The following is a 23,546-nucleotide window of genomic DNA, read 5'->3' as shown; positions in this document are numbered from 1 at the left end:
TTTTGCATTTCAATAAAATATATATTTCTTGCATAATCTGCCAGCAAATTAGATCAAAGAGCTGTCAGCTTATAAAATCATGCCATGTATGAAGGGAACAAACTTAAAATATACTCTGTTTAAAATAACAGTCACCAAGAGGCAAGATTGATTTTGGTAGCTAGAACAGATCTAGGAACTAGAAGAGAGTACAAAAGACAGAGACTCAGAACATTTCCTTTATAGCACTGTATCAAACACCTTTTTCAACACTTAAGAAAATCATAGTAATAATAGTAAACTTCTATTTATTGAGATCTTACCCTGTGCCAAGCCAGACACTTTACAAAGTTTTTATTTATAATCCTACTGCATGGGAAATATAGTTATTCTCATTTTTCAGATGAGAAATCCGAGAATCAGGGAACTTGCTAAGAATACACTACAAGGAAGCAGTGAGGACCACCCGGTTCCCCAGACCGGACTACTTCCTGGGATGTTCTACCAAGAGAGATACACGTCATGGCTAAACAGCCTACATTCTAAGCGAGTCTTGGATTCAAATGTTTCTTTTTTTTTTTTTTTTTTTTTTTTTTTTTTTTTTTTTGCGGTACGCGGGCATCTCACTGCTGTGGCCTCTCCCATTGCGGAGCACAGGCTCCGGACGCGCAGGCTCAGTGGCCATGGCTCACGGGCCCAGCCGCTCCGCGGCATGTGGGATCTTCCCGGACCGGGGCACGAACCCGTGTCCCCTGCATCCGCAGGCGGACTCTCAACCACTGCGCCACCAGGGAAGCCCTCAAATGTTTCTTTTAATTGCACATTTATTCAAGGCATGGCAGAACCTAATTTGAGCTTAAAAAAAATATGGTCCTCTACTGTATAGCACAGGGAACTCTGTTCAATATTATGTAACAACCTAATGGGAAAAGAATTTGAAAAAGAATAGATACGTGTATAAGTATAACTGGATCACTTTGCTGTACACCTGAAACTAACACAACATTGTTAATCAACTATACTCCAATATAAAATAAAAAGTTTAAAAAAATAAAAATAAATTTAAAAAAAGATGTTCCTTGAAGCTATTCGAATACTGGCTACAATAAACCAACAGGAGAAGCTGAACTTGTGCCCTGAGTCAAAAGCATCGCTATGTTTCATGTTAGGGTTTGATGGAAAGGGACTGAGAGCCAACCTTGCATATAATACCTGCTACAGTATCCATAGCTCTTTTCTTGTCCAGGGGCTTAAGCTCCCTCATAAGGTGGTAAGAGAATAAGAAGATGCTTTGTGCACCACCTCTGGACTAGCTCTCTCCTCTGGGCTCCAGATCATAACCAATGCCATTTGGAAGCCCCAACTCATCTTGTCCAGAACTGAACTCATCACTTCCCCCCAAACTACCTCCTGGTTTCCTATCCGCATGAATAGCCTTTCCAGCCTCCCAAGGGCCCGAGGCAGTAACTGGGGTGAGATCCCTAACTTCCCATCCCCCACTTCTGACACTCCCCAAGTCATGTCAGTTTTGTTCCTTAAAGTCTCAGACCTGTCCATTCCATTCTGTCTACCCTATGTCTCTCCCACTACTGCAACCACCCACTAACCAGACTCACACTTTTCACCTTGCCCTGTCCTAACCATCCACTGCATCTATTCAGAGCAAAAGTTCTAGAGTAAATCTACGGAGTTCCCTGGCGGTCCAGTGGTTAGGACTCGGTGCTTTCACTGCAGGGGCCCGGGTTCCACCCCTGATCAGGGACCTAAGATCCTCAAAGCTGCACGGTGTGCCCCCCCCAAAAAAAGTAAATCTAATCGTGACATTTTTCTTCTTAAAACCAAATGACCTCCCTATTGCCCCCTCCCAGATATTTTTTAACAGCTTCATTGAGATATAATTCCCATATCATACCCATGTAAAGCACACAGTTCCATGGTTGTACTACACTAGCAGAGTTGTACAGCCACCACCAGGATTCACTTTAGAACATTTTCATCACGCAAAAAGGACCTCCATACCCATTAGCGGTCAGTTCCCATTTTTCCTCAACCCCTGGCAATTAATAATCCACTTTCTGCCTCATTGAATTTGTCTCTTATTCTGACATTTTACATAAATGAAATCATACAAGATGTGGTCTTTTATGACTGCCTTCTTTCACTTATCATAATGTTTTCAAGGTTCATCCATGTTGTAGCAGGTATCAGAACTTCTTTCCTCTTTTACGGCTGAATAATATTCCATCCTATGGATAGACCACGTTTTGTTTACCTGTTCATCAGCTGATAGGCATTTGGGTAGTTTCACTTTGGGCTATTATGAATAATGCTGCTATGAACATTCACATGCAGGTCTTTGTATGGCTGTATGCTTTTGTTTCTCTTGGCTAGACATGAGTGGAATTGCTGGGTCATATGGTAAGTTTATGTTTAACTTCTTAAGAAACTGCCAAGCTGTTTCCCTGTTTTCTATAGTAGCTGCACCACCCCCAGATACTGTAAAGCCAAGTTGTTTAACGCGGTTTATAAAGCCCTTCCTAACCTGGCTGCAGCCTACCTTTTCCCCTTCATCTCCATTGACACCCCAACTCAAGCTGTGTACTGTATACAGTTCAAACTGTATGCTCGACTTAGCCGTCCCTAAAAAATATATATCCTGTCTCTCCTTTGGGCTTCTGTAAACACTGTTTCCCGTGCTTGGACTACTACTCTCCAGGCCAATGCCCACTGGTCCTCGGGCCTCAGTTTCTGTGACCCTTCCTTCTAGGACCCCCAACAAGACTATTGTCGCTTCCTTGTGTGTGTGACTTGAATTGACTGCTCTGACAACACTTGTCACACTGCGTTATCGTTGCCTTTGCCGTGAGCATTGCCACTGCTGGTCTCGATCCTTTGTTTTTTTAGATTCCATGTATATGTGTTAGCGTACGGTATTTGTTTTTCTCTTTCTGATTTACTTCACTCTGTATGACAGACTCTAGGTCCATCCACCTCACTACAAATAACTCAATTTCATTTCTTTTTATGGCTGAGTAATATTCCATTGCATATATGTGCCACATCTTAAAAATATGGAATGCTTCACGAATCTGCGTGTCATCTTTGTGCAGGGGCCATGCTAATCTTCTCTGTGTTGTTCCAATTTTAGTATATGTGCTGCTGAAGCGAGCACTCGATCCTCTTTTTTGGTTTTCTGTTTTTCTGGCCACATGGCATGTGGGATCTTGGTTGCCCCACCAGGGATCAAGCCGGTGCCCCCTGCAGTGGCAGCACCGAATCCTAATCATGGGACCGCCAGGGAAGTCCCCCTGGTCTAGATCATTTACTAACCAGTAAGCCCACTGAGGGTAAGGATTACACCTTTCTTCCCCAGCCTGGAATTGGTGTCTTGGAGGTCAATAAATGTTTGATAAACGTATAAAGTCCCTGGTCATCACTCTTCTTCCCTGGGAGATTAAAGCTGTGGTGCCGGGATCCAGAGCTCCCTCCTGCCAAAGGAAATCATTCGCAAACCATCTTGTAAATGCACAGTCTGATTTTCAAAATAAAACATTTGTAGATCCTTCCTAATTCTGTTTTGCTCAGGCTAATAATAAAATGAGTTGGCATTTCTTGGGTATATATCAACTGACAGTAGAGGGAGCCCAGCCAAGAATGTGTTAGGTGACGGGTAGGCGTCTGTATGCGATTAAAAATAGACCATGTGTAATAATGAAGAACTGAAAATTACTCAAATGACCAACGATTAGGAAATAGTTAAATAAATTCCGAGATTAGATAGACAGATAGATAATTAGATGAATACTACTGATATTAAAATTGTAAATAGGGAAAGGTCTGTTCGAAACAATCCTAAAAATAAAACCAGAACCCCAGCTAGAATGAACAGCACTGCATTACTATGCAGTACCGTGTATGTGCAATGACAAGAAATGTCACGTCATAGAACCAAGTGAATAGTGGGTGTTTTGTAATGAAACTTGGAATTTTGTTTTTTCGATGTTTTTTAGCTTTTGCTGCAAAAATCTAGAATAAATAATTGTGATGTATTGTATCCTAAGTGTGTATCATAAATTGAAACCATTGAGCTTCTCTAAGGTACCTAAGGCACGGTTTATAATTTGTTGGAGATATATGATGCATTGCATCCCCTAAGTAAAAAATATATGTGTGCGTATGTATGTATGTGTATATACACATACCTATATGTGGTTTTCATATGCTCTCAGAGAAGGTAAAATGTTTTCACTTTATCATTGCCCCTCGCCTCCGTACTTCTGGGAGTCAGATAAACAAGCACTACGGTATTATCTCCTCTTTATCAGGTTAACATTAAACACAATATGAAACAGATTTATGAGGCCATTTGCTCAAAGTGACAAGCTAGGGCTTCCCTGGTGGCGCAGTGGTTGAGAGTCCGCCTGCTGATGCAGGGGACGCGGGTTCGTGCCCCGGTCCGCGAAGATCCCACATGCCGCGGAGCGGCTGGGCCCGTGAGCCATAGCCGCTGAGCCTGCGCGTCCGGAGCCTGTGCTCCGCAACGGGAGAGGCCGCAGCAGTGAGAGGCCTGCGTACCGCAAAAAAAAAGTGACAAGCTAGCAAGGATCAGAACCCAGGTGTCTTGGCACAAACACAAATTCTCAACTCTGCACAAAAACCTGAGGCAGGATGACCAGGATAAGAGCAGCACGGGCTCTCTTCACTTACTCAAGATCTTCAGTGTTCTTCGCTGAAGGACCTTGCACAGCATCCTACACAAGGAGATGCTCAGATAGCATTTGTTCAAGGGATTGATGCATCAGTGGATCCATCAATGGGCAGGAATTTAACAGGCGGACACTGATCGATGAGCAAAAATTCTTCGGTACCCTTGGTGGTATCAGTCTTCATCAGCCCTTCACTACTATTTAATATTTTTCCTCTACAAATATTCTATCCATTCATTTATTCGTTCAGCAATTGATTATTAGGCAACTACTATATGTAGGAAACTGTGTCACTAGCTTACAGAATTATAACAATAAGGTATTAGTCTTACCTTCAATATACTTATCATCTACTAAGAGAATGAGATTTGCATTTTAAAAATCACTATAATTCTTGGCAGAATATGAGATGAAGGGAGGATAGACAGTGTTCAGAGAGTCCAGAGGAGAGAGAAAAGGTATTTAGCTGAAAGAGTAAAGGCAAGCTTCACGGAAATGTGGCATTTTGGCAGGGCCTTGAGTGACAGGAACAATTTCACAAGAAGAGATGGGGGAGGACATTTCAGGAGAAGCAAAACACTTTTAAAAAGGCACGAGGTGAAAATTTTCACAAAGGTGAGGATCTAAGAAACACTCAGTTTCCTTAGAGAAACACATTTTGGCTAAAACATGTTCCTTTTTGTTCCCACAGTCGCTTTTTCCAGTCTCTTTGCCTAAAGGGAGCTGGAGGGTGCTTTAGCCAAAAATCTCATCTGACTTGGGCAGGTGCTAGAACTCGGGACCCAGTTCTGTAGAAATGTACTGTGAGGGCTGGTTTGTGAATGTCCTCTCTTTTACGAACAAGGTAGAAGGTATTATTAGCCCTGTTTTAGAGCGAGTGTGAAACAAAGGTGCAGAGAGACTGGGAACTTTCTCAAGGTCACAGGATGAGTCAGCTGGAAAGAAACCCTAGAACAAGGGCTGCCCCCCTCCAAAGGAGCCCGCAGAGGCACGTCTGTGCCAGGGGACAACGTGTTCCCACCCAGAACCCCCGGCATCTTCAGTGCCTTTTCCTAGGAGTTCAGCACACACAGCAGACATGATTTCGTTCTCTCAGCACCCACTGAAGTCGGGTGAAGGCATCTTTACGTTCTTTTCTCAAGTAGACAAACTAAAAGTCCCCAGGGTATCCTAAGCAGTTCATCTGCGAGCAAGTAATATGTCAAAGTCACATTGATGATTGACTCAAGAGCAGTGCGCTTTTTGACTCTTGTCTTGGGACCAAAGGCCAGCTAGAGAGGTGGTGGTTTGAAGGTTGAAATGTGGCATTTTAAGACCTGAGTTCTGATCCCAGCTCTGTGCCTCACCTGCTGTTTGATTCTGGGCAATCACTCAACCCCACTGAACCTCAGTTTCCTCATCCATAAAATGGAAACAACATATCTTTGCAGGGGCTTCCCTGGCGGTCCAAAAAAAAAAAAATCCACCTACCAATGCAGGGGACACGGGTTCGAGCCCTGGTACGGGAGGATCCCACATGCCGTGGAGCAACTAAGCCCGTGCGCCACAACTACTGAGCCCGCATGCCACAACTACTGAAGCCCGTGCCCCTAGAGCCCATGCTTGGCAACAAGAGAAGCCACCGCAATGAGAAGCCCGCGCACCGCAATGAAGAGTAGCCCCCGTTCACCACAACTAGAGAAAGCCTGTGTGCAGCAACGAAGACCCAATGCAGTCAAAAATAAATAAATAAATTTATTTAAAAAAATAATAATATATATATATCTTTGTATCTGTTCTCAGCATGTATATTTTTCTTTCATCTGATGGGGTTTGCATTCTAATGCCTCCACATGTATTTTTAAATGCTAAGAAAAACAGCTGAGAGAAAACCCACAAATCCATTAAAAACGGTTACTTTGCAGGGAGGAGAATGGAACTGATCAGCTTCTATTTGTAGCCAATGTACTTCTATTTCACTTGGAATTGCTTGAAATGACCCAGGCAAACAAATAAAGGATAAAAATAACAGCAACCTTATAAATTACTGTTTAAAAAGTACCTAGCACAGTGATTGCCAAAGACCTCCTTCTCCACAAAAGTTAGTTTTACATTTAAAAATTAATCATTACGTCATGTGGCAAAAAGGAGGCGGAATCAAGGAACAAGAAGAGAATAACAGAAAGTTTCTAATAAGAGCTAAATTCCTTGGAAGACAATGAATGGAGAAGAAAGAGCACAGGCCCTGGCTTTGAAAAAGAGACCCGGTTTTGAATCCAATCACGGCCACACACGCATTCTGAGCCGTGGGAGAAGTCCCAGCCTCTCTGGGCCTCAGTTTTCTTATCTGTAAATGGAAATAAAAATTCTCAGCTCATAGATTTACAGTGAGGATTCCATGAGACAAATACGTGAGGTACTTTAGAAGGCACTGAAAGTTACATGTAGTGCGGGCCACAGAAATGAAAACACTGTACACACCCACAAACCTCCTGTTTTACCTGCTTCCGACAGGCGGAGTGTTCCTGTGGGTTATTATAGGACCGTATCATGAGGGAACGTCTAAACTGTTTAAGCCGCAAATTATCCTTTTAAAAATGGTTTGTGCTGTATCCTTAAAAGTTGCTATAAGGGTAAAGATTGAATGTTCCCATCATAACAGCAACAGAATGGCAATCGTGTGAGGTAAAGGATGTGTGAACTAGCCTGACTGCGGTCACCATTTTGCAATATATATGTGTATCAATATATGTGTGTATTATACACCTTAAACTTACGCAATAGTATGTGTCAATTATATCTCAATAAAGCTGGGGAAAAAAGTTTTAACAGAACTGAATTAAAACCAAGAAAGCACCTTGAAAACCAGCCAAAGTGGTTTCCATCTTTCTGATATAGATGGGCTTTTCAAGACCACATACTTGGCGGTCAAATGCTGACCTCGGGGATCCCCTGGTGCTTCCTGGACATACTGTGTTTAAACTCCTGCAGCCTTTGGTAGCAGATGTGTTTAAAGAGCCATAAACTCAGCAACGATAGACAGAAACATACTTGCTTTCCTCCGGGCTTCTGGCTCGGAGTCAAATAATTTTTCCTGTGTAGGAATCTGACCTTCGTGCTCTGTTCTGTGTATCTGAGGGCTGTTTCTAGAGGAGACTCAAAATCGGGATGATTTTTTGTTCCCTTCGAATCAAAGCAGTTGACTTTCTGTTTCTTCGCCTGTGAAATGAAGCAGCCTCCTTGTCACAATGGCATAAAATCGTGGCTTGTTGTGAGAGGTCAATGAGACACTCTACATGACAGTGCTTTGTAAACTGGAAACAGTAAACCATTCAGAAGAAAACACATGAGACAAGCTGAGGTCCCAAACACTACAAGCGCGGGATCAATTTTCTGGTCGAAGGAGAGACTTAATGAAAACTTTCCTAAAACTCCAAGGAAAAGAAGTACTTTTGCTTTTGAACTTTATGAATTTGTTTTGCCCCAAATCTCCCACTCCTTTTGTCCTTAATCTCAATTTTTGGCTTTCAATTTTGGTTCAGTGCTTCTGCCTGTGTTTCTGTGGTTTAATCATCTCTCCCACCTTCCTCTTCTTCTCTTTACTACCATGGGCATTTCCAGGCAGCACATGAGGTGGGAGAGCTGAATTTCTCAGAGAAAGCAGTGGTTGGTCCATCCAGCTCTCTTGTTAATTGCATCTCTGAATGATGCCACAAAGGACAACAACAATTTCCTAAGAACTCTTGTCTTCTCTGCTGCTTCTTCTTTTTTTTTTTAATATTTATTTACTTACTTATTTGTTCACGCTGGGTCTTGGTTGCAGTGAGCGGGCTCCTTAGTTGTGGCATGCGAACTCTTAGTTGAGGCATGCCTGTGGGATCTAGTTCCCTGACCAGGGATTGAACCCGGGCCGCCTGCATTGGGAGCGCGGAGTCTTATCCACTGTGGCACCAGGGAAGCGCCTTGTCTTCTCTTCTTTATTGAGTGCTTCCGTGTGCCAGACATTGTGCCCAGTGCTTTAACCCCACTCGTCTCCCTTACAATCCTCACAACAGTCCACTAGAGAAGACTTTACTTATTTCACAGATAAGGAAAGTAAGGGTCTAAGTAAGAAATTACGTGACTTGTTCAAAGTCACACAACTAATGAATGACAGAGGTGGGATTCAACTTCAGCTACATCTGACATCAAAGCCTTTCGCCACTGGACCACACCGCCTCCTAGCCTGCTAAAACTTTTGTAGGACCTGGAGCAAATCCGACCCCACCACTGCCCATCCTACCTCCCACAGTCAGCAGGGCTGGCGTCCATCAAGCCTGGGACATCCACGTCTCTCTCTCGAAAACCCTGGCTGACTCTTGCCTGCCCTTCAAGACTTACAGGAGATGCCTGTGCTGAGACAACCTCGCCAGCATCCATCCCCAGGATGATTTCGAGACCCCCCTCTAGGTTCCCATAGCCCTAACACTATGAATTTTTTTCTTTCTTTCTTTCTGGTCCCACTGCAGGGCACGTAGGATCTTATTCTCCGACCAGGGATGGAATCCATGCTCCCTGTGGTGTAAGTGTGGAGTCCTAACCTCTGGACCGCCAGGGAAGTCCCCAGTGAATTTTTATATTTCAATTGTGGGTTTATTTGTGCTTCGCCCTCACAACTTGACCAGCAACCAAAGGGCAGTGTCTGAAACTTTTTGTGCTTAACCAGTGCTTAACCAGAGCCTGGCACTGGAATGTAGTTGGCCCTCTGTACTTGTCTGTTGAATGAATAAATGGATTAATATATAATGACATGAACAGCAACAAAAGCTACAACAAAGAACAAGCCAAAGCTGCTCCTTACTGCTTGTACCCTCATCCATATCGATGCGACCAACCAAGTAGCATGAAATCAATTCAACAGAGATTTACTGAGCCGTAGGGCGGTGTAGCTGAGTGCTGGCACTGTGCATCGGAATATCTTAGAAGCGAGGATGCTGGGCACAGATTTCTTGTCTGTAAAAGAAGTATAATAATCATACTTTTATCACCAGATTGCCACGGGGCCAAATCGCAGAATGGATACAAAAGCACTTTGGAAACTGAGGCGTGATATGCAAATGTGGGTGGTCGTCATTTAATTGTTATTATGATGTACGAAGCACTGTGTCAGGTCCTGAAGGAGGACTTACAGAAGAGGAAACTACTGCCCACAGGACACCCACACATAATGAAGCACTCAAGGGACTGTGAAACTAGGCAGAAAATAATGAAAGAAGTTCAAAGACTTCGAGGGGCTCAAAGGAGGGAGAAATCAGGGGTCAGGGGTCAGGGGTTCAGATGGGCCATCATCTAAGGCTGTGGGATCTAAGGGAGGCTTAATGACATGGTCCCCACTCTCAAGCCATTTATGGTCATATGCATTGTCTGGTGAGACTGAAATGCGTGGTGTTTGAACACAGACAGCTTTTCCAATGTGTGGTCAGTGGAGGACATCAGAGACCTGGATCTTGCAGAGCGGGTGGGATTCAAGTTAGACGAGAGATGGGTAATGAGTTCCGTACAGGGAGGAGGTTGGAAACAAAGCAGGACTGAGCTTGGAGGGTTTAGGAGAGCAGAGGAGAGACCTCTGTGCTCCATCGCGTCCTCATTCCCTGACCCCGGGCACAGCATCAAAGTCGTCTGAAGCGCCTCACTGGGTTAGATCAGTAGTCCATTCAGCACTCTATATTTGGACTGTAGCTCGGGGGGATATTTTGGGAGAGCCTCTGGTTGTCCTATTTGGGTAATCACTAATCTTTAGCGATTAGGAAGATAAATTATATGATAACCCATTATGGAATAATCATTCATGAATTTTTATTCACCCTGTCTGCATCTATAGGCAAAAATCCCCCCAGAAAGACCATCTCAAAGGAATGTTCTATAATATAAAGCTGTTTCCACAGGCTCTCAGATGGCTGATAGAAAAAAAAAATTTTTTTTTTTTTATATAAGATGCAACCCTAAAAAAAAAAATCCCCAAAACTTTAGAGACAGAAAGCAGATAAGTGGTTGCCTAGAGCTGCAGGTGGGAATGGGGAGTGTCTGCAAATTGGCACAAGGCGACCTTTTGGAGGATGGAAGTGCTTGAAATTTACATTACAATTTGTGGATTTCATGATATATATATATATATATATAAATATATAAAACGTCTCATAAAATTTTTTAAAACCTATATAAATGCTTCCTCCAGTCCATTCCCATAAAATATTATTCTTTATAAAGGAAGATATGGCAAGGACAGACATGAGAATAGGAGGAAACTTAAAATTGTGTCACAAGAAAAGCATTTCAAGGACCTGGGATGTTCAGCCTGGGAAGGTGAGGGGAAAAGAGAAAATCTAGGGGCACCTGGTGGTACGTGAGAGAGAATGAGAGGTGCTTCCTGGAATCCCAAGGAGACTGAACCAGCTAAAACGGATGAAGGTTGCAGCTTGCTCTGAGAAGTAGGGAGCCACCCAACACTGGAAGGATTCAAGCCTAGGCCGAATGCCCCGTTGTCGGATGTTGCAGGTTTTTAAACAACGGATGAGGTCATGGAGTATCAGGGCTTTAAGGCCCTTTCTCACCCTCAGAGTCTCTGATTCTACAAACTGGATGAAATGTGGGGTTTCCCCATTCATTAGGAGAACAGAATAAACATACCAGGCTTTTGCTCCTTCCCTTCCCAAAGAGCCTGACTACAAAATTGTGCAAAAAGATCCAGTAACTAAACCGGGGATCTAGACATCGGCAGCTAATATTACCTTCCTCTCCCGCAGTTTATTATTTCTTTACGGTACCTAGAGATTGAGGGTCAGTTCTGTTGTATCTTTGGGTCTTAAACCCAGAAGCTTCAATGTTCCCCACAGCAAACCACCTGTTCCAGGCAAACCCACCAACACACAGCCCCCCAAACACCTTTCACATGTTCCATTCTGCATCTTTCTTCAGATCATCCGCCCTGCATACAAGCCCTCCTCTGATCCCCACACTTGCCTAAGTCCTAAGCTGCCCACAAGGCCTGGGTCTGGTTGCTTCCTGCCCCTGCCCCACAGGTGAGATGGTCTTGGAGGTATGTCCTGGGAGGGCCTCACTGCCAGCCGTCCACCAGCAAAGGCCGAAGCTGGTTATGGGAGGCTGAGGCTACAAGAGGCCTGGGATGAACTCGGAAGTGGAGACCAGAAATCCAAAATAGGTCAAAGCCAAGGGGATGATGTCTTTGGCACAGGATTAGGAGATCCAAACAGAACACTGATTCCGTTTTTTTATTTCCTTTCAAAGTTTTAATTTATATATACTTTATATGTAATATTGAGAAGTCAATCTTGAAACAGAATAAATTATATTATCACCATTTAAATAGTTTACTTACATAATTGTCATTTTTATTTAAGTTCTAAGGGGAATTCTGCTTTCACTCTTAATGAAAATGATGCCCTTGGGACTTCCCTGGCGGTCCAGTGGTTAAGACTGCATGCTTCCACTGCAGGGGGCACGGGTTCAGTCCTTGGTCAGGGAACTAAGATCCCACATATCGTGTGGTGGCACGGCTAAAAAAAAAAACAACAAAATTAACTAATTAATAAAATAAAATGATGCCCTTGTTGAAAATGTAATGGTCACTGAAATGTCATTTCGTGATTTTAGGCAAACCAGAGAGGGTATCTCAGTCCAAGGATTTTAGAAACTGACTTACTGAGCATTTTCCAAAATGTATCCTCTTGGCCTTCGAGGGTTTCTATGTTCAAACTTAACAAGAAAAATTGAAAATGAAGAACCTATTTGCTGGAGGTTTTCAAAATTAGAAAATATTATAAAAATTCAGTTTATATTTTTCATAATCATTAATCTATGGTCTATATAAAATTTTTATCTTCTTATCTTAAGATACCACTAAATAAAGGCATACCAGGCACAAAACCCACATGCAGTAAATATATAATAAGTGAAGTAAATTGATAAATGCCATTAGTTACACCATTCCTACCAAAACCACCATTGCTTCCCAGCCTTTGGTGACACAGTTGTATAGCTTGTCAGATTCAAGTTCATTACATCCCTCGAAGAAATAAATGTGTCTTTTGGAGTAGAAGACTGCATCAATTTTAGGTTCAATTCCTGGAAATTTCTTAGTAATCAATATGGGATAAACAAGATCCATAACTACCTTCTCTCATTTCTTCTCCAACATCGTTTATCCACAAAGAGGCTGGTCTTGTAGATGAGTGGATTAAAACCAGCAACTTCAATCTTGTCACAGAGTCAGGGAAACCCAGATAATGTGTACTCTTGGTATAGCTGGGTTGTGGTTTTTAAATCACTGCTTAACCAGTACTTGCGATCTTTAAAAAGAACAACTTGACTCCTGGTTCCAATTTCATATGTGGCTTAATAGCTCAGGAAGCTTCCACCAAAAGAACTCATCTTTAAAGAAAAAACTTTTTCTTCCAATTGTAATGATAGTATCAACAGTCAAATTGGAGCCACAGGTGGCTGGTTCCATGGTCTAAGGCTGTGACACTGCCTTTATGAGTCTTCATTGAGAGACCAAATGTCACAAATGACCTCAGCAGAGAGGCAAAGTCTGTTGAGGTCAACATATGTAGAGGAGGAACATGGTAGCCTTTGGATGTTTGGAATGGCCAAACTCATGACCAGCAACAAGAAACAAATTTATGCTTTTGGTGTGTTTAAATCCAGATTTCAGCCCTATCAAAGTGCAAGCCTCCCCCAATACCAGCTCCAGGCCCATAAGCACAGGTGATGTTTCCATCTCTGCCATCGGAAGAATTAGAGTCTCTATGAGCTCCTTGTGGCAAATATATGATAATATCAGCCTCTTCAGGGTTCTTCTGTTTGAATTGCAGGGGGTCACATCACTCCGTACTCGAGAAGCCTGGGGATGGCATAGTCAACGTCCTTCCACACCATGGAGGGTAATTCTTGATTCCGTAGGTGGCATGATGTTTTGTCCATACTGGTTTCCCCATCATTGTGCCAAACTGGTGAACACTGGGCCTCCCACACCTTGGTGTGGACCTCATTGTCAGAGGAGAGGCATCCAACTGCCGGGTCATATTAGGCCCCAAGAAAAAATGCCACATTTTCTGGATTTTGTCCACCACAAAGTTGCTAATGATTCTCATTTGAGCATGGGAGTTGTTTCCACCAGGAGGCCATAAAGGGTGCCCAGGTACCTTTGTGCAAACAGCACATCATTTTCTTCTAGACTTGTACTATTAGTCAGAGGAAGAACTCCAGAAGCTGCAGCTTGAAGAACGAGAATTAAGAGGAGAAACTTCATTCCAAACTTCTCTTGAACAGTTTAACCCGATGAACTTTGTTCCGTTTTAGACTTCAGCTGGCTTTTGTTCCTGCCTTATACATATGCAGGTATTTCCACCCCCAGCATTCCTGAATGTCTCTGACACCAGATCTCAGCGAGCACTCCCTCCTCTAAATTCCTTATTATCTGCACCTCCCATTTAATGATACCTTATATTATTACTCAACTTTTCATAAAAATGGTCTGATTTACCAACTGTATTGTCAGACCCTTGAGGGAACACAAGCCAACCTGAGTGTCCAGATTTATTATTATTGTTGTTGTTGTTTATTTGTTATTTTTTTCCTTTTATAGGCTGACATCTCCCTTCCACCCCTCACTCTCTCCTTTGACCCTGAATCTTCAACTTTAGACCAAAAGTTTTCACAGGTGCACTCAGATGAAAATGAGGTGAGGAACAGAGAGCTACTGTGGGTTTTTTGGGGGTTTTTTTTGCGGTACGCGGGCCTCTCACTGTTGTGGCCTCTCCCGTTGCGGAGCACAGGCTCCAGACGCGCAGGCTCAGCGGCCATGGCTCACGGGCCCAGCCGCTCCGCAGCATGTGGGATCCTCCCAGACCGGGGCACGAACCCGTGTCCCCTGCATCGGCAGGCGGACCCCCAACCACTGCGCCACCAGAGAAGCCCAGAGAGCTACTGTTTTACCAGAAGGAAGGAAGCCCCAGAACTCGGGATCTGTGTCCACAAGTATGGCATCACAAGTATCTCAGATCAAACCTGAGTTCTAAAACTAGGACTCTATTTACAAAAGCATATTTAGAACTTCTAGACTTTTCTGAGCTTTTTGTTGTCAAAGCAAAGAAATGCTATGATGAGGTGTCCAGCCTACGTGTAAAAGATTCCTTCAGAATAAAAAGACTTAATTGAAAACATTTTACTGGAAGTAATTCCACACTCTGAGTAGTATAGCTGTTATTGGTCTTACCCGTTAAATGGGCAGCAGCCAAACTTTTCTGCTGCCCCTTTTATTAATAGGAGGACCACAGACCTGTTTAGAAACAGCCCCAGTACAAGTGGAGGTAACTAGGACCACCTAACACACACCGCCTGCCATGAAGTCCTAGAGAGGAGATTGCTTTATCTTTTATTCCAATTATTTGCTCTTGCTTTGGGCATAGAATTGTGTTTAAAAGCTTTGGGCTTTTTCCGGTTAGTGGCCTGAGGTGACCTCTAAAAATGGTTCGCTATTCACTTGACCCAGAAAATCCCACAAAATCATGCAAGTCGAGAGGTTCAAATCTTCGTGTTCACTTTAAGAACACTCGTGAAACAGCCCAGGCCATTAAGGGTATGCATATCCGAAAAGCCACCAAGTATCTGAAGGATGTCACTTTAAAGAAGCAATGTGTGCCGTTCTGTCATTACAATGGTGGAGTTGGTAGGTGTGCCCAGGCCAAACAGTGGGGCTGCACGCAGGGTCGGTGGCCCAAAAAGAGTGCTGAATTTTTACTGCACATGCTCAAAAATGCAGAGAGTAATGCTGAACTTAAGGGCTTAGATGTAGATTCTCTGGTCATTGAGCACATCCAGGTGAACAAAGCCCCCAGGATGCGGCACAGGACTTACAGAGTTCATGGTCGGATCAACCCATACATGAGCTCTCCGTGCCACATTGAGATGATCCTTACTGAAAAAGAACAGATTGTTCCTAAACCAGAAGAGGAGGTTGCCCAGAAGAAAAAGATATCCCAGAAAAAATTGAACAAACAAAAACTTATGGCCCGGGAATAAATGCTGCAAAAAATAAATGCAAATAAAAGTAAAAAAAAAAAGCTTATTGAGCTTGGGCTTCCCTGGTGGCGCAGTGGTTAACAATCCGCCTGCCAATGCAGGGGACACGGGTTCGAGCCCTGGTCCGGGAAGATCCCACGTGCCGCGGAGCTACTAAGCCTGTGCGCCACAACTACTGAGCCATGCTGCAACAAGAGAAGCCCGCGCACCGCAAGGAAGAGTAGCCCCTGCTCGCCGCAACTAGAGAAAACCCGTGCGCAGCAACGAAGACCCAACGCAGCCAAAAATAAACAAATTAAATAAATAAATAAATAAATAAGATTATTGGGCTCAAACTCCCAATGAATTCTGGGATTCTCGTTTACATCTGGCCTCTGTCTGACCACTCCCAGTGTTGGCAGATGACTACCGGGTGAGGCCCTTCTGTCCAGTAATGCACAGCAAGGGTGTTCAGGAAACATCCCAAGGGCGAGATGGATCTTCCCAATATTTGTCTGATATTTCTGTCCCCCACACCAGTCTGCTTTCTCCATTGAGTGTAATGTCTTGAACTGCCAAGGCAGGTCCAGCTCTACAAGGCACAGGACCCATGTGTGTGTTATATATGACTGGGTAACAAAACCCAGCGGAGACAGTGTTGGAATTTACGCTGTAGCGTATCCTCTCTTTATTTCCTTCTTCCATTATTTCAGATAAGTTAAACTTACAGAGTTATACAATTGGTAAACTTACAAGGGACTTCCATCTACATCATGAATTCTCAACACGGGCCAAAAAATCTTACTCATTTTATATGTAAAGCACAAATGTACATACAGTTCATAAACAGATATACAGTATATCTGGTGGTATGAAAAGTTTATGGGAAAGGGCAGTTAGCAAAAATATATCTTGAAAAGGGCTCCTTAGGGGTGAGATAGTGAAAGAAACATTGAGAGACGCTGACAGACCAGTGTTTTCAGATCAAGTAAATCAGAATCTAGGCACGGGATCCAAGCAACACTATTTTTTTTTTCTTTTGGCCACGCTGCGTGGCTTGTGGGATCTTACTTCCCCAACCAGGGATTGAACCTGGTCCTCCAGCAGTGAAAGTGCCGAGTACTAACCCCTGGACCGCCAGAGAATCCCCAACACTATTTTTTAAACTATTTAAAAAATTTTAATGAATGAATGAATGAATGAATTTATTGAAGTATAGTTGATTTACAATGTTGTGTTAGTTTCAGGTATACAGCAAATTGATTCAGTTATACATATACATATCTATTCTTTTCCAGACTTTTTCCCTTATAGGTTATCACAAAATATTGAATGTAGTTCCCTGTGCCATCCAGTAGAACCTTGTTGGCTGTCTGTTTTATATATAGTAGTGTGTATATGTTAATCCCAAACTCCTAATTTATCCCTCCCTCCTAAACTATTTTTCTAATGCAGTAGAAAAATCCACAGCCGGGATTGCGAACCACTGACCCAGATCAACCCCCTCTTATTCCCTGGGGCAACTGAGAACCAAAAAAGAGAAATAACCAAACCAGACAGCCGTAAGTCCCTCTTGACAGCTATGCCAACGTTGTTTTCAACGTGCTATGGTGTCTTTTTCAACTTTGATTCTACAGTTTGATTATGCTTTATTACATAATAGCCTGTTGACAGTTTGGTCCATGTTTTACAACAAACTTTATCCTGGCAGTTTGAGTAGTGATTTATGGTTTTTTGTAAAAATTGAAAATATACTCCACGCATACGGTTTCGAAAAATTCAAATACAAAACATACCTTATGAAAACTGAGTGTCTCTCTCTCAACCCCTACTTCAGTCTCCCAGTCACCGACCCCCTTCCCCAGATGCACGCTCTGTGCCATGTCTCTCGAGTGTCTGTCCGACAGATTTCTGTGCCTCCTTCTATCCCCTTTAAGTAATGCAAGCGCTTGATAATTATACAGGAAAAAATAACGCTCAAATCAGAGCGCCCAAGCATCTTTACTTCTAGCTCCATTGTATCTTTCTCAGGGTTTGGTAATGACAAGTACACATCCCTCTCCAGGAGTGAAAATAACATCATTTTGAACAGCGCTATGATTATACTTTCATTTTATACCGAATCTGCCTACACCAGAAATGTCCCAGCTATAAAATAGGACCACAACAGGCTGTCTCATGGTCCTGCTATAAGGCAGCAGTCGTGGTAAGTTACCCAGCATTTCACAGAACAATCGACGTATCAAGAGAAAACAAACAAACAAAAAACTTTGCCTATCACAGATTTCCTTTCCTTTCTTTTCTTTTTTGATTTTTGTTCTAAAAGCAAATTGCTTTAAGCACAGACTAATCAAATCCTGTATAATAAATGTATACAGTAAACTGTAAAGGGCATGGTGGGCTTTCAAATGCATACAAGCACATAGTATCCTTGCTGGATAATTTAGATTGTTTGACTATCGATTCCTCACTTTCATAAGGAGATTTATTTTTTTTAATAGAACATCTTTGTGTTTTCCTTACCAGGACATTCCTGTTATCCCAAAAGTGACCCGAGGCAGTGACAGGCAATCATCTATAGACTCTTATTCTAGGCTGATGACTAATCTCCAAAATCCTGCTTCTTTTCTCCACCCAGCCTCCAACTCTGAAGTGTTACCCTAAGGAGAAAAGCCATTTTATTTCTCTGGGAAGATAAATTTTAAAAAACTGTTCTCTTGAAATGTATCCCTACCCAGAACATGCTGACATAGAAGTGATAACAGTTAAATTTAGATAGCTCTTTCTCAAATCAAAGAATACTCAAGTTGAGAGGAAAAACAGAGCTCATGCTAGCCCGTTATTTCATTTTACAGAGAAGGTAGTTGAAGATGAAGGAGGTTAGCTGGTTTGTCCAAGGTTATGTGGGAAAACTCACTTCTTTTTCTTAGTAAATGGTTACTAGGTGCCTACCATGTGTCCAGCATGGCCCAAGCTCTGGGGCACAGCAACCGGTGGGTTCCATCAGGGGCATGTGAATGGCAGTGCCAAGGCTAGAGTTCAGGTTCTGTCCTCCTCCCCCCTCCATCACAGTCCCCTTGTGGGGGCCCTCTGGCCTGGCCTCCTCAGAGGATCAGCATTCAGAGTGATCAAAATAAGACAATTTCCAGGAAGATGGAGCTCATTTTTCTCAGTCCCTTCTGGCAGGAATCGAAGGACATTTGGGAGGAAGCCAGGGACATGAATGTGTCCTTGTTTGTGGTGATAATGCTGTGTCCCAGAGGCCATAGGACACAGGCCTTGGGTGATTTTAGAGAGAACCCTCCCATGGTCACGCACGCCCTTTGTGAATCAAGATGGGGGCAGGGCTAGAAGTGGCTATGTTGCCCACGGAACACACACTAAGCTGACCTACTAAGGGATTACAACCAAGACGCTGTCTCCCCTAGATCAGCGCTGGAGATAATTCAGTCACAAACAGAACAGCCCTGCAATCTGACTTTCAACCAACGACTCACTTGTTTCTGAAATGTCTATTTATTTTAGCTTCATGACTTAACAGGAATAGTGTGAGGTAAGATGACATGAATCACTTAGAGCCTTACAGATGGTGAAGTACCAGCCTTGACAAGAAAAATAAAACAAATCATACAGACAGGCACAAGGCATGCATGTAAGCGCATGCATACTCACACGTACACGCACATAGGCACACATGCACACAGACGCACACATGCTCAGCTAAAACTCATCCTTACAAAAATAAAATCTGACAAGAGGAAACTTCACGGGACATTGACTCTGGAATACCTCTATGAATGAGTATTCATTTTGTTAAAAACATTTCAAATAAAGGAATAAACCTTAAGGACATTATACTAAGAGAAATAAGCCAGTTACAAAATGACAACTACTGTATGATTCATGTATATGAAGCAACTAGATTATTCAAATTCATAGAGACAGAAAGTAGAATGGTGGTTGCCAGGGGCTGGGGGGACAGGGAAATGCGGAGCTGTTTGTTTTTTGGGTTTTTAAAATTATTTTGGCTGCGTTGGGTCTTCGTTGCTGCACGCGAGCTTTCTCTAGTTGCGGCGAGCGGGGGCTACTCTTCATTGTGGTGCACTGACTTCTCATTGCGTTGCAGAGCACGGGCTCTAAGCGTGCGGGGGAACTGTTTTTTTTTGGTTTTTGGTTTTTGTTTTTTTGCGGTACGCGGGCCTCTCACTGCTGTGGCCTCTCCCGTTGCGGAGCACAGGCTCCGGATGCGCAGACTCAGCGGCCATGGCTCACAGGCCCAGCCGCTCCGCGGCATGTGGGATCCTCCCGGACCGGGGTACGACCGCGTGTCCCCTGCATCGGCAGGCGGACTCTCAACCACTGCGCCACCAGGGAAGCCCGGAACTGTTTTTTTTTAATAGGTATAGAGTATCAGTTTTGCAAGGTGAAAAAGTCCTGGGGGTGAATCATACAACAATGTGAATACGGTAAGTCCCCTACATGAAGACCTTCAAGTTGCAAACTTGCAAAGATGCAAATGCGCACTGGTATGTCCAATAACATAAGTTAGTTCACGTGTCTGGTGTACATTGACACGTGCGTCCATCCTCTACAAGTGGTTGTGCTTTTGTGTACTTTACTGTACAGTACTGTATAGAGTACAGTAGTATAATAACTTTATTTCAAGCCCAGGATGTCCGGAAGCAAGCGTAAAAGCAGCAGTGGTGTAACTGGTACTACTGTACTTTTCAAGGTCCTGTACTGTAAGATTAAAAATGTTTTCTTTATTTTTTGTGTTTTTTGTTTGTTTGTTTGTTTTTGTTTTTGTGTGTGTGGTATGTGGGCCTCTCACCGCTGCGGCCTCTCCCGTTGCGGAGCACAGGCTCTGGACGCGCAGGCCCAGCGACCATGGCCCAGGGACCAGCCGCTCCGCGGCACGTAGGATCCTCCCGACCCAGGGCACGAACCCGTGTCCCCTGCATCGGCAGGCGGACCCTCAACCACTGCACCACTAGGGAAGCCCCTGTGTTTGTTTTTTTTATGTATTATTTGTGTGGGAAGTATTATAAACCTATTACAGGACAGTACTATACAGCCAACTGTGTTAATTGGGTACCTAGGCTAACTTTGTTGGACCTATGAACGCACTCTCAGAACAGAACTCGTTCGTATATCAGGGACTTACTTTACACTTAATAATACTGAACTGTACTCAAAAAAAGGTTTACAGTGGTAATTTTTATGTTATGAGTATTACACAACAATTAAAAAATTTTTTTTCAAATGGAAAAGAAGTAATACTTGCTCTCCATCAAGAGTTTTCTACCAAATATGAGGTACTATTAACAGGTGTCAGGGAGGTAAGTTAAGTTCTTGAGGGCCTGTGAATTAAATTGACAAAAGCCAGAATTTCAAGAGAAAAGACGATGTTTATTCACATAGGTACTCAGGAGCGCATATAGAAAGTAGCTCAGCTCAATACCTTAAGTTAGGGGTTTATTTAAATAATAGGGAAAAGGGAGGAGGGAGAAAAGGGCTCTTTTGGAAAGAACAAATGGGTTTCTTTAGGAAAAACAAATAAGCTTTTAGGAGAACAAAATGGGAGATAAGATAGTTTGTAATAATGTTTGTTTATGCACATATGAGTGGTCCTCTTCATCTTATCTGGGGGCATGAAACTCCCTCGGAGAAGGAATTTATGGGAGTTTCCTTCTAGGTCTCTTTCCTGGAGAAGAGAGGAATTATGACAGTCTCACTCCCAGAATTTTCTTTTAGTCGGATAAGGTGATGGGGAAGGGGGAGGTTGGGGGGTGGTCAGACAAAGCCTCTTGCTACATCTGTTGATCCTCCAATGTCTTCAGCTCAAAATAATTTTTATGCCACTGTGGATTACTTCACAGATGTTCTTCCAAATGTTAAAGGCAGTGCTGTTTGTAATAGTTCCCCAAACTTTAATCAATATATATGCCAAATGAACCTCTGCCCTCCTGACAAGAAGTCCCCAATTTTATATTTATTTATACCATATATATGTATATAATATATAAATTTGTCAGAACCTTATCTGTTTGTTAAACTTAGCCCACAAAAAGCTGAAGCTAAAAGCTCGAAAGATCTTTTGAGATCAGTTGTCGTTTGAGAGGAGCAGTGAAGTGAAAAAATTAGGAGCTGTATGTTGGTAGAAAATGTGATTTTGTACCTGAGGGGCACCTGTTGGGTGGCACAGAGGATTTCATTTTTGCTGTAGAGTCTAGAGCCCAGAAGAAATGAAGTTATAAGAACCTGCCCTCCTTGAGTGGGTGCTCACTGGTTCTCAGGTTCAGAGCATGTCTGAGGTGATTTTGGATGGGATGTTTATCGATTTCAGGGCATTTTTCAGGTGTTTTTTTTTTTTTTTTTTTTTTTAGGTACGCGGGCCTCTCACTGTTGTGGCCTCTCCCGTTGCGGAGCACAGGCTCTGGACGCGCAGGCTCAGCGGCCATGGCTCACGGGCCCAGCCGCTCCGCGGCATGTGGGATCCTCCCGGACCGGGGCACGAACCCGTGTCCCCTGCATCGGCAGGCGGACTCCCAACCACTGCGCCACCAGGGAAGCCCCTTCAGTATTGTTTTGATTCTTAGAATTCTATGTGCTTCACTACTTTACTGCAAGTATTTGGAATAAGCCTCCTTTTTCTAAGGAGTTCTCCAGGCAGGGTAAGAAATGTTCAAAGCCTTGCCATTCAAAGAGTGGTCCTGGACCAGCATCATGTGGGAGCTGGTTAGAAATGCAGACTCTCAGACCCCTTCCCTGACCTACTGCGTCAGAATCTGCATTGCAACAAGGTATTCCTATGCCCCTGAAAGGCTGGTGAGAAATGTGCAGTTCTGGGTCCCACCTCAATGAATCTCTCCTAAAGTCTGAGACCCCCCTGGCCTAGAAGTTTCAAGTTATTTTAAAAATTTCATGTGAAAATAAATAGGAAATTTCATATCCATGGAATGCCTATTATAACGGTGATTGCTTTCGGAGGAAAGTACTGGAAGAAACTTCCACATTATATCTTTGTTCGGCTTGAATTTTTTTTAGTATGTGCTCAGATTACCTTTACCATGTAAACATGTGTCTTTTCTAACTAATACATTCCTTAGACCACTGCAATTTACCAAGTACTTTCCTATACATGATTTCACAAATACTCTGAATATCCTTACCAAGAAGGCATACATTGAGATATTCCTACATTAGATGAAGATGTTGAACTATAGAAATAAAAGTCATGAAGAAGCACTGAAAATTAGAGCCAAAAGATAGGATCCAAGTGTTTAAAATATTTTTATTATGAAAAATTTCAAACAATACAAAATAAACAGAATATTATAATAGAACCTCATGTACCCATCACTCCCCACCCCCTACTCCATTAGTATGTACATAATTTTTTAAGGTAAAATGTACATACATTGAAATGCACAAATCTTATCAGGATCCTTTTTTTTCCCCTTAATGCCAGTCTCGTTTGCCAAAAAATCTGGCTCTATTGCCTCCCAGATGTAAATGCTATTGACGGATTTCCTGCTGTTTCCTACACTGTGTTGAATCATCCTTCCCTCGATTTAGGTTCGCTTGGAGAAGAGGAATGCCTTTGTTTTCAGTCGGAAAGCATATGGGGTACCAAGTCTGGCTGCTGCATTGTTACCCATTCACAAATGAAACCCCAGCATGCCTTCTTTAAATTGTCCTGTTGGCCAAGAGTCAAAAGCTTCCCTCCAAAATGGAAGCTCAAAGTCCCTTAGTGATGTTCCGTCCCCAGCCAGCCTTGCACCCCTCCCCTGAGCACTCACCACTCTCAGTGGGCTCTTGGGG

The 23,546-nt window shown here is 43.1% G+C and overlaps 1 non-coding gene across 1 annotated transcript; it reads right to left on the bottom strand.

The window, feature by feature from the left end:
- Positions 1-3,044: 3,044 nt before the first annotated feature.
- On the bottom strand, positions 3,045-3,151 carry LOC117312867 (U6 spliceosomal RNA). The gene has a single exon (XR_004527271.1). It is a non-coding gene; the product is annotated as a U6 spliceosomal RNA (small nuclear RNA).
- Positions 3,152-23,546: the final 20,395 nt, after the last annotated feature.

Source organism: Tursiops truncatus, chromosome 6 (genome assembly GCF_011762595.2).
Source record: "Tursiops truncatus isolate mTurTru1 chromosome 6, mTurTru1.mat.Y, whole genome shotgun sequence".
NCBI lineage: Eukaryota > Metazoa > Chordata > Mammalia > Artiodactyla > Delphinidae > Tursiops > Tursiops truncatus.
The sequence above is the reverse complement of the archived record's forward strand: the minus strand, read 5'-3'. Positions and strand labels throughout refer to the sequence as shown.